Raw genomic sequence first — 14,542 nt, 5'->3', positions numbered from 1 at the left:
TCTTTGGTGGCTGACGGAACGTTTATTTGGGACATTTTTCCAAATCTAAACTTCATATCCTTTGGAATGAAAATTTAAGGGAGTTTGAATAGGAGCATTTATAGCTTCTCTTTCTCGATAACTGTGACTGATTGAAAAAAAAAAAGTTCTCCCTAAATAGGTCTCTCTCTCAAATAATAGACAATAGATAACAAAATCATCCTCCGATTTTTGATAAAGGAATGTCCAGTGTGAGGATGAGAGACCTCACCATCAACACAGAGCACAGGACACAAACACTGCAGGTTCTAGCCCCCACAGTTAGAGGACGTCGCTGATCCAAAGCGTTTACCCTTCTATTCTGAACAGAAAGAACAGCTGAACGACAATTCAGAAACATGCCAGCTCTTCTCAACGCCCAGAAATCCCCATTTTTAAACCACACTTTAGGTTATTCAGAAATGTTCACCTCCTTGTAACAAGAGAGAAATTTCTCCAGTGGTCAGCATACACAAAGCCCATTGTGCAACTTCCCCTCCAGCAGACCACAAACAATCACACCATAAACAGTCACATCCTTAAAAGAGAGCAGCTGGGAATAACAGACTCAAAGTGGGGAGTGTGGAAACAGGGCAATGGTTTTGAAATGTAGCTTCACGTATTTTCTGAGATGCAATCCCTCATTCTGTAAGTTGTGGAAATAATAGATCACGGTTATTCAGTGCTATGCACAAGACGCTCTGTTGCTTTACGTGGCTACCTCACTTGTTCTTCACAAAATTCTATGAAAAAGATATTATTATCCCCTTTCTATAGGGGAGGAAAAGAAGGCTTACAGAGTCAGTTGCATGACTAATAAATGAATAAGGCAAGATTCAAAACCAGATCTGTCTGACTTCAGAATCAATGCACCTATTTATTTCCTCTTTTAGCAAATCCTCTTTCCCCAGAACTATAGGTACTTTCAAAAGAATAGGTCCAAGAGCTTTGCACTTTTCTCTACATATTCTTTCATTTGTTTTAACTATTGACTTTAAAACGTTTCCCCCAAATGAGTATCTTAGAATCAGGACGTGTCCCACTGGCAAGACTGGCGAGGGGGGACGTACCCCACACTGCCCCTCTGTGTCCTCAGGACGTACCCCACACTGCCCCTCTGTGTCCTCAGGACGTACCCCACACTGCCCCTCTGTGTCCTCAGCTTCTCACTATTTTGAATGTCAAGCTCAACTCATAACAGGTAATTGTATAAATTCAGACAAGCATTTAATTTCTTTTGTCCTCACATTTTTTTTAATCCTGGAAATAAGTACATTTTAATGATCCTTGAAGTCTAAATCATACAGTTCTATGACTCTACATCTAGGACTAAACTCCATCATGTTATCCCCCAACTGCTCTTTCCCAGGTGGCCTGTCTGTGAATGGACGTTTGAGCAGAGGCCTGGAGGGAAGGAGGAAGTGAGCAGTGTGGATCTCTGAGGGAGGAGCTGGTCAAGCAGAGGAAGCAGAACGGGAGGCTGATCCTGACTGGCCTGTTGAAGAAACACGAGGAAGCCAGGACAGCTGGGGCCAAGTAAGCAAGAGACAGGGCCAGGGACGACAGGTCAGAGAGGTCGGCTCGTGGACGTGCAGTCACCGAGCCTGTGCTCAGAGGGGCCGTGCACTCTGCTGAATGCTCTGTGGTGGGCACCTTGGAATTATTAATGGGATTTTTAACTACGGGCCCTGCATTTTCATTTTGTACCAGACCCTGCAAATCATGCAGCTGGTCCCGGGTCAGAGTGGAAGCAAGAGTCTATTGCTGTAGAGTCTTCTAGCCGTTGAGCCTTGGAAGGACTTCACCTCTGAAAGGACGAGAAGCCAGTGAAGGGTTTTGAGTGGAAGAATGACAAGACATGACTATTTTTCTTTTAAATTGTTCTGGCTACTGCTTTTAGGGTAGATCTAAGAGGGTGAAGGCAAAAACGGGGAGACCTGAAACAATCCAGTCAGGAGATCCCGATGGCTCGGCCTATGGTGGCAACAGTAGAGGCAGAGAGAAACAGGCAGATTCTGGGCCTGTTTTGAGGGTAAAGCCAAAAGCGTATGCTAGTGGATATGATGGAGATGTGAGAGAAAGAGAAGTCAAGGCTGATCTCAAGGTTTTGAGCCTGAGCATTTGGAAGAAGAGAGGAGAATTGCAGGAGATACAGGCTGGGGGTACGGAGACCAGGAGTTTGGTTGTGGGTGTGTTTAGTGGGAGATGCCTAGGAGACCCCTGATGTTGAGCAGGCAGTTAGCTATGCAAGTCTGAGGTTAAAGAAAAAGGTGCATGCTAGAGAGAGAAATATTCAGAGGAGGAGGAGATGAGGAGCAGCCAACGTTACAGAAGGAGACTCGAGAGGGAGTAGGACCCTCAGGTTGAGAGCAGCAGGAGGAGAGCGTCCGGCGTGTCCATTGACCTATGTCAACGCTGCTGACCAGTCAAGTAAAATGCAACTGGGGAAGTGCCGACCACTGGATTTAGCAAGATGAGGCTTCTGTGAAATGTTGTTTTACTTTAGTCTTGGGATCCTTCTCCTTATCATTTAAATGCGAAACTTCAACCACATCAACTCCTCATTCACCCTCACGCCAATATCAGCACTAATTTAGATTGTCCTTTTATCATATCCACCTTCCTCTTCCTCTTCCTCTTCCTCTCCTTCTCCTTCTTTTCTTTTAATCGTATCCAGGCTTTACCAGCACTACAACTTAGCCCAGGCCTTGTTACCTCAGGCCTGGATAACTGAGTACCCCTCTTAAACAGCCTCTGGTTTCTAGTGTCCTCACCAGCAACCCATTCTGATTAGTCATCCTGGAACAAAGATTTCTCAGGGATTTCCCAGGCTCTTTGGCTTTCAACAGAAACATACTAATAAGAGGCTTCTCTCACCGACTTCCCCAGCCCAGTGCACGGACATGTCCTCCTAACAGACAACATACATACCCTGGACCAGCACAGGTCCGCCTGAACACCACAGAAAAGAACCCGCCACTAGAGCTGCCAGTCAGAATGAGTGGGCTCCTGCATTTGTCATAATTTGATGGACTGATTCAGTCTTTCTTAGTGCAAGAGCAAGTGTGGGGCATTGAAAAATACCAACACTGATTAAATAGGACAAGCACTGATGCTTTCCAATAAATACAAGTGCACACACGTATTAGAATGGTTACAGTAAAATTTTTTTTAAAAAACCCTATGGCACCAAAAAATTTTAAAAAAACCTTACTGGCAGGGATAGGGAGCAGCTGGAGCTCTGGATCACTGCTGGTGGGAACGCAAGACGGTTTGGCTGCTTTGGAAAATAGTTTGGCAGTTTCTTATGAAGTTAAACAAATCCTTAACACATGACCCAGCAGTCCCACTCCCAGATACTTACCCAAAAGAGGCCAAAACACGTGTCCACACAAAAAACCTGTAAGTGAATGTTCACCGTGACTTCATCGATAATTACCCCAAACGACCATCAAATGATGGACTGATAAACCAATCGTTGTACGTCCATGAGATGGAATCCTACTCAGGAATAGAAAGAGCAAATTCCTGATGCTGCAACAGCACGGATGAATCGCAAAAGCATCACGCTAAGTGGAAAAGCCAGACAAAAAAGCAACACACGGGAGATCCCATTTATGTGGCATTCATGGAAAGGTCAGCTCTAGAGACAGAACAGAGACCAGCGTTTGCTAGGGGCTGAGGAGGGCAGTGACTACAAAGGGGCCAAGGGAGCTTTTCTCGGTGAAGGAAAATACAGTATAACTTGAATGGGGTGGTGGTTATAGGATTGTATAGGTTTTTCAAAGTCATAGAACTGTACTCCTAAAAGTGGGGAGTTTCACTGCATGTAAATGATACCTCAGTAAACCTGATTTCAGAAAGAAAGAAAGTTTCATGAGGGCACATACTTTGTTTATTCACTCTGCTATCCCTGGCATTCAGAACAGTGACTGGTACATAATAGGTATTTACAGGAAGGAAGAGAGGAATGAGAGAGGGAAGGAAGGAGGGCAGGAAGGAAGGAGGGAATAAGGAAGGAAGGAAGGGAGAGAGGAAGGAAGGAAGGGAGGGAGAGAGGGTGAGAGGGAGGGAGGGAGGGAGGAAGAGAAAAGAGAGTAAGAGGGAAAGAAAAAAAGAACAGAAAGAGACAGACGGGGGAAAAACGAAAATCTAATTCTGGATTTTAGTTTGAACGTTCTTCAGATTCTCTCATACAAAAATTCTGGATGTAGTATGTAGCCCATCCTAAGGGCCCCAGTTTATTAAATATTTGATTTCAAATTTCTTTCATAATCTGGAGAAGAGAGTAAAGGTTTCTGTCTTGGATTTTGTGGCCCATCTAGCCCTTTCCAATTTCTAAAACACAAACAAGGCTTAAGAAATCATATACATTTCTAGTTGAGATAATACAGATATAAAACAAAAGATAAAAATTCACAATACATTTTTTAAATTAATCGGGAGTCTAAAAGAACACAGGACAAATTTACCTTTGCATATAACAGTAGAATTTTCTATTCAAAATGCGTAAGCCTGGAGTTCAAAACCCGTCACTCAAAGTGAGATTTCTCTACACGGAATCATCAGAGCAAACATTAGTGAGTTCCAGCAACAAGACACAAAATCTTAAAGAGAACAGCCTTTAGTTAATCAGTGGGCTACGTATCCAACTTCTACTCAACTATGTCGCAGTGCAGAAGCTCTGTGTGGTCCCAAGGTGTCATGTGCGGAGGATGCCCTGCACAGAGAATGACAGCAGCCAAGCAGAACAGAGATGAGCAAAAGAGCACACTAACAGGTGCTGGCAGCTTAATATCTAAATATCAATAAACGAGCGTAGCAGTGATACCTTCCAAGATATGGAAGCGTTTGTCATTATAGAGTAAATCTTTGGTTAAAATGCTGTTCACTTCCCTTGATTCACTTCCCTTGGGCCTCCTGGAATTTGTAAATGCCCCATCTTGGAATCATTTATTATTATCAGCCTTCATCTTTCAAGTCGATGATGGATTTTCAGTAGGAAGTCTAGCCACATCCATTCCCTGGAGTCCCTCATTGTCCCCTGTGCCAGGCCCCTTCCCTGGGTCTCTGGGTGGCAACAGCAACCCTACCTTTCTGAAATGAAGTTGTAAGAAATCATACGAATACATAAATCATGGTTAGCAAATCATACAATGGGACAAAGGAAATGAATTGATTTTGCAACAGAAAAAAATACAAATGGCAAGTAAACATGTGAGAAAATATTCAACCTCACTTGAAGGTTGAATGGATGCCACTTTTTTCCTGTAAACCAGAAACATTTTTTAGTGGTACAAGAAGCAGGCACGGATGAGGATGCCACAGCAGGGGCACTTTTATAGGTTGCCATTGGGAGTATAAACTGGTACAATATTCCTGAAAATATTTTTGGAACTATTTATCAAGTGCGCCTAAACGTCCAGACACTTTGACAAGTAACTTTGCATCACCACGTAAATAATCAGAAGTGCAGGAAAAGACTTATATATTAAAACGTCAACCGCCACATTACTTGTTTGTCAAGGACTTGGAAACAATCTAAATGTCCAGCCTAAGGAGAATGGGTAAGTACACAATGGTTCATTTATAGAATGACAGTATCCAGCCTTTAAAAATGATGTTTATGAGGAGTCATTGATGAAATACAATATTTCATTCAAAAATACAATATTAAGCCAAAATAAGAGAGAATTCAAAGTTGAACACTCAGCACATTTAGTTTTGTAAATTTTTTAAACATTTCATGTAAAAAAGGATTAGACAGAAACAGCCAGAAATCTTAATACTAGTTCTCTACAGGTGGTGAGATTGTGCTTATTATTTTTCTATTTCTTTACACTTCTCTGTATATGTTAGGCTTTCTACATGAGAACATATTGAAAACAACATCAAAAAACACTTCTAGACACAAAAGAGTACGTACAGTATGATTCCATTTATATAAAATAGAATGGCAGGCCACTCGGTCTCTGGTGTTAGAAGTCAGGATGGTGGTTCCACTTCGGCCGGAGGGTGGACAGGGCAGGGAGCACGCGGGGAGGTCTGGGTGCTGGTAACGTTCTGTTTCTTCTGAGTGCTGGTTACTTAGGTATATTCACTTTTTGAAAATGAATAATTATGTTGTCTTATGATATGTATACTTTTCTGTGTGTATAATTCATTAAAAGTTTTTTTTAAGAAAAAAGTTTTATAGTTCTTTTCCGAGAAAGAGGGAAAATTGGATATTTTAAAGATCCTAGAAGTCTTTATAAAACTATGCCCAAACATAACATTGTCCAATTAATCTACTTTCTCAGTAGAGAACTTAATTCATCCCACAACAGCAACCAACTGTTAAAAATAACAGTTCAGACCTTAATACTAACTAGTCCTCCAGATTCTAACAGATAATACTAAATACCCAAAAAAGCATTTAAAGGCTGGCAAGAAAATGTTTAAAGAACGTACCTAGGCAGGAAAGGCTTATACTATGAACGTGACTCATCTCTGTGTCTACTGGTGAGAAAACGCATTGCACTTCCTTCCCAGCAAGAAGGTGAGGACACCTGTCATATAACCCTTTCTTGAAAGTGGGCGGAATGCTGGAGGAGAGTGAGAACCGCCAAGCAGGAAAGGAGAAAGAGAGGGGTACACCTCAGTGAAGTTTATCCAGTTATGGCCAGGCCCAAGGACGGGCAGGACGGGAATCTTGACAACCACCTGGTGAAGCGCCTACATCAGCACCTCAGCAGGGGTCGACGAGTAAGGACGTGCTATAGAAAGCAAACTGCAGCACTGGGGAATGAAAATAATTTTTAACTTATGAGCATTTTTACGAAAAGTTTTTAAAATTAGTAAGAAATGTGGCAGGTGGGAACTGTAACAGGAGGAATGTGTGTCAGAGGGAGAAGGGAAGATAAAGACCTGGGTCTGTGTTCCTCTCTTCCTCAACTTATTTGTTTTTAACATTAAGAAACTCTCATCATCCTCCTGAAAAGTCCCCGAGATACAAACCTTTGCTTCCTCAATCTTGAAACAGTGACTCATCTATCTAGCACAGCTGGCTCACTGCTCTCCCCTCCCCACAATCCACAGTGCCTTTGAGAGAAAGCAGCCCAGGTTCTTTGGCAACCTTTAAAGATATGCTATCTCTCAGGGGTCAGAGCTGAAGGGATTTTCCTAAGGAAAGACGGTAGCAGGAAGTGTGCAAGACTGGAAACATCCTATACACGCAGTCAAGAGGCCAGCCTTCAGGAGGAGCCAGCCAAGTCACCCGGCTTGGGACGCTGGGAAAGTCAGTTACTTGGTCTTTGCCTCTGTTACCACATCTACAAAATGATGGTGACAGTATTGGTTCCACTGTATGGGAGGAACACGTTTCCTCTACCTTTCTAGGTTCTTCCGGCTGGTCTAAGAATTAGATTGACATGAGACTGAATAACAGGATAAAATCAAAGTTTAATAACATGTATACATGGGAGAAACCCAGGAAAACTAAGTTACCAGAATAGCGGAAGCCACCCCCTTAAATATCACCTTCAGCTAAAGTCAAAGGAGGGTGTTGTGGGTAGTGGTTTGGGACTTCAAAGGGGAGGAAGGCAATTCACATGGAGAGGGAAAAGCACACGTTTGGTAAACAGATGTTCACCATGCCTTGTAGAGACAATGGGACGTGGGGAGGACTTTGATCAAATGGGCCTTGCTAGGTTCCTCCCTGTCTACCACCCCTCGTTCGTATTATACTAGAGTTGTCTATGGTGAGAGCTTCTTCCTGGAACAGGCCTTCTATCATAAGTTTTTTTAGGCAGTTAGGGGGAAGGTCAAAGTTTCTTCCTGACTGTTGTTCTTAAAAATAATCAAGCCAAAAAGATACAATTTGGGGTGGCCAATTCTGCTCCCCTACACTGCTGACAGCTTATAGTTGTGGGAACCCCATAATACAAAGGCTGTTTAAAAGTGCTTCCTCAACTGTAAAGCAAATGATGACAAGTTGCTGTTACAGTTGTTACATCAGGCAGTCAGTACTGAGAAAGGGCCGTAAGCTCAGGCCAACCATGAAGTGAAAGATGAAAAGAAGTCCTGGACAAGTCACTAGACCCTGGCCCAAGCTAGACATTGAAAGGTGTCATTCTCTACCTGAAGGTGAAAGGGACTTATGGGAAAAGTCAGAAGCCATCCAGTGGCCTCTTTAAACACATGCACAGGACTGGAGAAACCATGAAATAAGTCTCCTCAGCAGCCCATGGTGCTCTCGTCCCTGCTTCCTTTCCTTACGGCCTGGACCTTGGACCCCCTCAGATGCCCAGCATCCTCCCAACAATTCTGTTTTTGGGACTAAAACAGTATATAACTCCAAAGCCTCATAATGATGCCAAGGAAGGCCAGGCCAAAGACCTGAGACCGCAAGCTTAGCAGTGTGGGGTCATGGTCAGTCTCAGGCACAGCAGTGATGTGCTCACTGGGGAAGACTGCCCAGCAAGAACTGCAACGGAGCCGGCGGGGGAGAATGAACGGTGGCACACGGCAGGCTGCTGCAGCAGCCACGCAAAAGAGCCTGAGGCCAACTGGGGCCACAGACGTGCAGAGAGAATGGCAGAAAGGAAGGACATCATTTTCTAGTCCAGTGGGTTTTAATTCGAGCCACAGGTGTGATTAAAAATTCTCTAGTAGTCACATTAAATAAGTACAAAAACGTTACAAAGAAACAGGCGAAATTAATTTTGATAATATATTTTATTTAACCTAATATATTCGAAATATGATTATTCAACATGTAACGAATATTAGGAAAATATTACTAATATGTTTTACTTTTTTCTTTTGTACGAAGTCTTCCAGATCCGGGATACGATTTGCACTTACAGTGCATCTCTATTTGGAATAGCCACAGTAAAAGTGCTCAGTGGCCTCGTGGAGATAGTGGCAAGTCTAGACTCTTAAAACATCTTTGGATGTTTTACTGTTTCTCATTTCCTAACCTCCAGACTGGACTGGGTTTCTGGATTTGCAAATCTAAATCATCATCTTTTAAAAGTAGATCATATACCCAATTCATTTCTTGTTTCAAAATCTTCCATTTAAAAGAGAAGAGTCCGTTCACATAAATCTGGACTCAAGCAATGTTTACCGTGAGTGTTTTAGCTAAAAACTACAATTATAGCTCAACAAACTACCCAGCTCCTCTTCACTGCTGACACATTCACACACACATTTTAAACCACAGAGTTGAAAAAGCAAATCTTTTGAAGTGATAATGAAGTAATGACTAGAATTTCACACCTTCTAAAAAGGAAACTCTGAGAAGGTTTTTAAACTCAGAGGGTTTTTAAAAACAGAACTATTTAAACTTCTAGGCGCTAATTCAAAACCTTCCCAATTTTTTTCTAGATAAAAAATGAGAACAATTTTTACCACCAAAGGATTTATTTTCGTTCATTTTCCTAAAGAAATAAAAAAAATGACAGGTTTAATACAGTCATCATTACAATAACCATTTTATAATGAAACTACTAAGTTGCTGACAATTTTAAGGCGATGATAAGAGAGAAACTCAGATTGTGTTTCCTAAGAGGTTGAGCACAGCTCACAGTGCCTCAAGGATTGGGGTTTTGTCTTCGTCCTCACTGCCAGGAACGGGGCCCAGGGCCTGCAAGGCAAGATCAGGATGCCCTTCACCTCCCCCATTTCTCCTCTGCTCAGACTTCCAATTTTCCTGAGGTACCACACCCAGAATGCACATGAAAACTGTACCGGACACCAGTTGTCTTCTTCCTGAAGCGGATTCTACTAATTTGCCTTTTTCTGGATGTTTTGCTTCCCAGAGGTAGTTGGAGCCAAGTTCAAGTGTGTGGCTAGGCAGTCAGGCCTTTTCTTCCTCTTCCCAGCCCGCACCTGGGAATCGGGTTCTGTGCCGGTCGCTCCCTCCTTCCTCAGCCCACTCTGGCACAGAGACCCCCGAACTGCAATAGGAAGGCCCCGTTCTGGCCGTCTCACACACCAACACCAGCGGTGGGAAAAATCCATGTGCCACCAGATTGTGTTATCCTGAGAAGGTGCCCAGAGTCTGTTATACTCAGTGTCTCTCTTGACAAAAAATGGGCCACAGAACAAATAGAGTAGTTGTGATGGTTAATTTTGTGTGTCCACTTGGTTAGACCACAGTGCTCAGATGGTTAGTCAAACATTATTCTGGGTGTTTCTGTGAGGGTAATTTTGGATGAGATTTACATTTAAATTGGAGACCTTTGAGTAAAGCAGATTGCCCTGCATCATGAAGGTGGGCCTCGAGTAAGGGTCGGGGTCCGCTCCCCCGACCCCATGAGTGCAGTGCAGCAGGGGAGGCTGGGAGGCCTGTTGCGAGAGACAGCCACAATGTTCTGGGCAGATCCTCATGCTTCCCGGGGTTGATCAGAAAGGCTGCCGGCACAGTCTATGAAATCACCAACTGAACTTTGAAACACTAAGCATGATTGTATAAGTCGGGATTCTCCAGGGAAGCAGAACCAATCGGGTGTGTGAGTGTGTGTGTGTCCAGGGTGGGGGAGCATTTATTTTAAGGAATCAGCTCACATGATCATGGAGCCTGGCAAGTCTAAAATCCCTCAGGCAGGAGGTCCAGGGAAGAGCCGATCTTGCAGTTCACGTGGGAAGGCCGTCCGCTGGCAGAATTCCTTCTTGTGGGGAGGTCAGGCATTGCTCTGTTAAGACTTGCACCTGAGGGAATGAGGCCCTCTAATGGCTGGACCTCTGTCCATCATGGACCCCCTGCCAGACTCCCTTCTCTTGGTGACTTTCTCTCAGGCTTGGCTGCTCCCGTCGGCTGCCCCTCTGATCACCGTCTGTGTTCCTGAGTCCCAATTGCAGGCAGGGTTCAAGGTCATCTCAAGAGGTTCCCGGTCCCGTCTCAATCAGAAGATGTGGCTCGGCCCCTGTCTAAGGCTCCTGAACGTTTCATGACAGTCAGCACGTCCCCAGCCTTCTGTGACCACTCTCAGCCTGCTTGTTCCACGCGTTCTAAGGGGGTGTAGCAGGTGGTCTCACCCGAAACCACCAGCCAGAGTCTCCGCTTCAACCCCACTAAACAACCAAAGTTAACGTCAAGAATGTCGAGATGGAGCGGGCTTGTGTATGGAGCATGCTGGGACTGCGCCAGAGGAGAGAGGATGAAACTGATCAGATGATGCCGAGAAAAGAGACACACTGGCCACGATTTCTCAAGCACTTTCTCTGTGCCAGGCACTGCACCACACTCTTCCACGCAGTCCCTTGATCCTCACATCTGCCCTATTGGGGTGCATGTGACTGCAACCCCCACTTCACAGATGAGGAAAATAAGGCACACAGAGGTGAAGCCCACGGTCACCAAGCTGTGAAATGAGGGGCTGAGATTTGAACCCAGGTGGTCTGGGTTCCCACACTCTTCATTAACCTTTGCGTTCTCCGGCACAGGGACTAGATTTGTGCATCATCAAGAAAGGACATCCTCTCCCCCTGGGACTCTGCTGGGGACACCCTCCCAAAACTCCACGTTTTTTCTATGTTTCCATTATAACCATCCTCTTCTTCTTCTTCTTCTTCTTCTTCTTGGTGAGGAAGATTGTCCCTGAGCTAACATCCATGCCCATCTTCCTCTATTTTGTATGCGGGACACAGCCACAGCATGGCTTGCTGAGCAGAACCCTTGAACCCTGGGCCACCAAAGTGGAGCTTGTGAACTTAACCACTATGCCACTGGGCAGGCCCCAACCATCCTTGTCTTTTGATGCAGTTTTTAAAAAATACGCTAACATCTCCACTTAGGTCATGATTCAATTGTTCCTCCTTCTTTTGGCCTTGATTTCATTATATCTTCATTTTAATAAGCAACCTCCTTCATAGATACAGAGAACAGATTGGTGGTTGCCAGAAGCAAGAGGAGGGGGGTGGGCGAAATGGGTAAAGGGGCTCCAAAGGTACAAACTTCCAGTTGTAAAATAAATAAGTCCTGGGAATGTGATGCACAGCATGGTGACTATAGTTAATAACATAGTATTGCATATTTGAAAGTTGCTAAGGGGCTAGATCTTAAAAGTTCTTATCATATGAAAAAAAATTTTTAACTGTGTGGTGACTGTGTTAACTAGACTTATCATGGTGATCATTTCACAATGTATACAAATATCGAATCATTATGTTGTACACCTGAAACTAATATAATGTTATATGTCAATTACACCTCAATTTAAAAAAAAACAAGCTCTTCTCTGGTCTTCCACTAGACTGCTGATGTACTTAAGCCAGACGTGAATGACTAAGGAATGGGGTGCAGTGGAGGTGTAGAGTTCATGGGTCTGTAAGTGCAGAAGTTATAAAAGGCAAAACAGGGGAAATGCAAGCTAACGACACTTACAGATTTGTTAACTTGCACTGAAATCTAAGGTAGTGGGCATCTTTGTCAAAGATATAGTCATTTCTTTTGATCTACAGGAAAATTACATACTATTAAAATTTCTATTTTATTTTCTCCACCACTATTTGGTGGTTGCTAGGAGCCCAAGGTGAGAGCGGAAACTGGTTTCAAGCTTTAGTTCAAAGGTCCCCTCCTCTCTAAGGAATTTCCTGACTCATCCACCCCCTTGGAGCAGAGCTGACCACGCCCTGCTGCGTTCACACCAGAGCTGGCACCAACTTCTCTTATAAGACAAATACAGCTATAAGGCCATTTTTAGTCCAACTCTCTCTCTCTCATACAATAAGTTCCTTCAGAGAAGGAATTATGGCTTATTCTTCCTTAAATCACTAGGCAGGGGGAGGGCGGGATGGAATCCAGCAAATAACACACAGCTCACGTTCATCCACTCACCTGTCAGCATGGGGCTAGGCACTGTCCACGTTACCTCCTTTGGCCTACACAATGACCCTGTGTGGTGTGCCTTATTCTGTCTCCACTCTATAGGTAATGAAACCGAGGCTCAGAGAAGTTAAGTGTCTTGCCCAAGATCACAGGCTCGTCAACGGTGATGGACACGTTGAACTCAGGTGGTCCAGCTTCAGAGGCTGTATCACTCAGTGTACTATACTGTCTCTGCGAAATGTCTGAGGACAGACTGACCAAAGAAAAGACGGTCTTGCTCAGTCCTAACCAGCAGCTAGGGTTCTGTGATGAGATTAACACGCTTCTCCATGTGACAAACTGTCATGTAGATAAAATCTTTTTCTACATAATTTGAAATAGTGTCTTAATCTGTTTGGGCTGCTATAACAGATTACCATAGACTGGGTGGCTTACAAGCAACAGAAATTTACTTCTCACAGTTCTGGAGGCTGGGAAGTCCAAGACCAAGGCACTCGCAGATTCGGTGCCTTGTGCGGGCCCACTTCTTGGCCGTAGACTAGCATTTTCTTGCTGTGTCCTCACATGACGGAAGGGGCGAGGGGGCTCTCTGGGGTCTCTTTTATAAGGGCACTAATCTCGTTCATGAGGGTTCTGTCCTCATGTCCTAATCACCTCCCGAAGGCCCCACCTCCAAATACCTTCCCATGGGGAGTCAGGATTGAACATGAATTCTGGGGGGACACAGACATTCAGCCTACAGCAAGTAGTTAGAAGTTATCTTTTCATTTTGATTTGATTTATAGTCCAAAAAAATCACATAAATTCTTTATTCACACAAACTTAATGTACTTCATCTCTTTTTAGAGGGTGAAATACCCGTATATGTGGCAGCACAGATATACGTGGTGTATCTGGGTGGGAGCACATATACGTTCGTTCTTTGGTCAAAGCATTGATTACGATAGCTTGGTGTCAAGGTATTCTCGAAGGTTAATTTAAATTAAAGCATCACATGAGGCAGAGGTCTCAAATCCAAATGCCTGCAGGAACCAAGAAGGTAACACAAATCAAGCAGCGTGTGAGATGATGGAGGTGGGGGCCTGTGGTTCAACTGGAGAACTGGGTGACAGAGAAAATTTCTATGTTTCTGTACAGTTAGGATTTCTGAGGAAATTTTACTGACATTTGGGATCTGAGCTAAAAGAAGAAGCCTGGAAGTGAACGTATGAGTGATGACCTAATGAGAATTCCAGAGAGATCTACCTCCCCAGAGCTACGAGTTTTTTTTATGTCAGGGAGCAATGGATCCCCCCGGACCATGGAGACATCTCCTGGGAAGTGAAGCTGGAGACTCTGGTCTTATCTTCCCTGTGGGGAAACTGATTACACCCCAAAGGGGAAGAACACAGGGTCCTCCTACTTTGTGTCCCCAAGGAGAATTTGTTTACAATAGGGAGCAACAGACTTCTCTTTCTCTCTCAGAAGGGGAGGGATATACACTGTTACATGTAGGATGACGACATTGGGTTCTCATCCCATCGCCCTTTGGGGTAAGAACTGAGACAAAGAGGGGATGGGGTGATTGTTTGCTGTAAGTAAATATTAATATGCTCTGCTCTAGAAACCCAGCGTTGACATACAGGATAATATTAATAAATACAGACATTAAAAACTTAAAAAGAATGTATACTCTGTCTAGAACCAATGAAAAGAAAATTCTCTCTGCTG

The sequence above is a fragment of the Ceratotherium simum genome, chromosome 19 (assembly GCF_057802395.1).
Source record: "Ceratotherium simum simum isolate JZ-2026a chromosome 19, ASM5780239v1, whole genome shotgun sequence".
Classification (NCBI taxonomy): domain Eukaryota; kingdom Metazoa; phylum Chordata; class Mammalia; order Perissodactyla; family Rhinocerotidae; genus Ceratotherium; species Ceratotherium simum.
Note: the sequence above shows the minus strand (reverse complement) of the source record.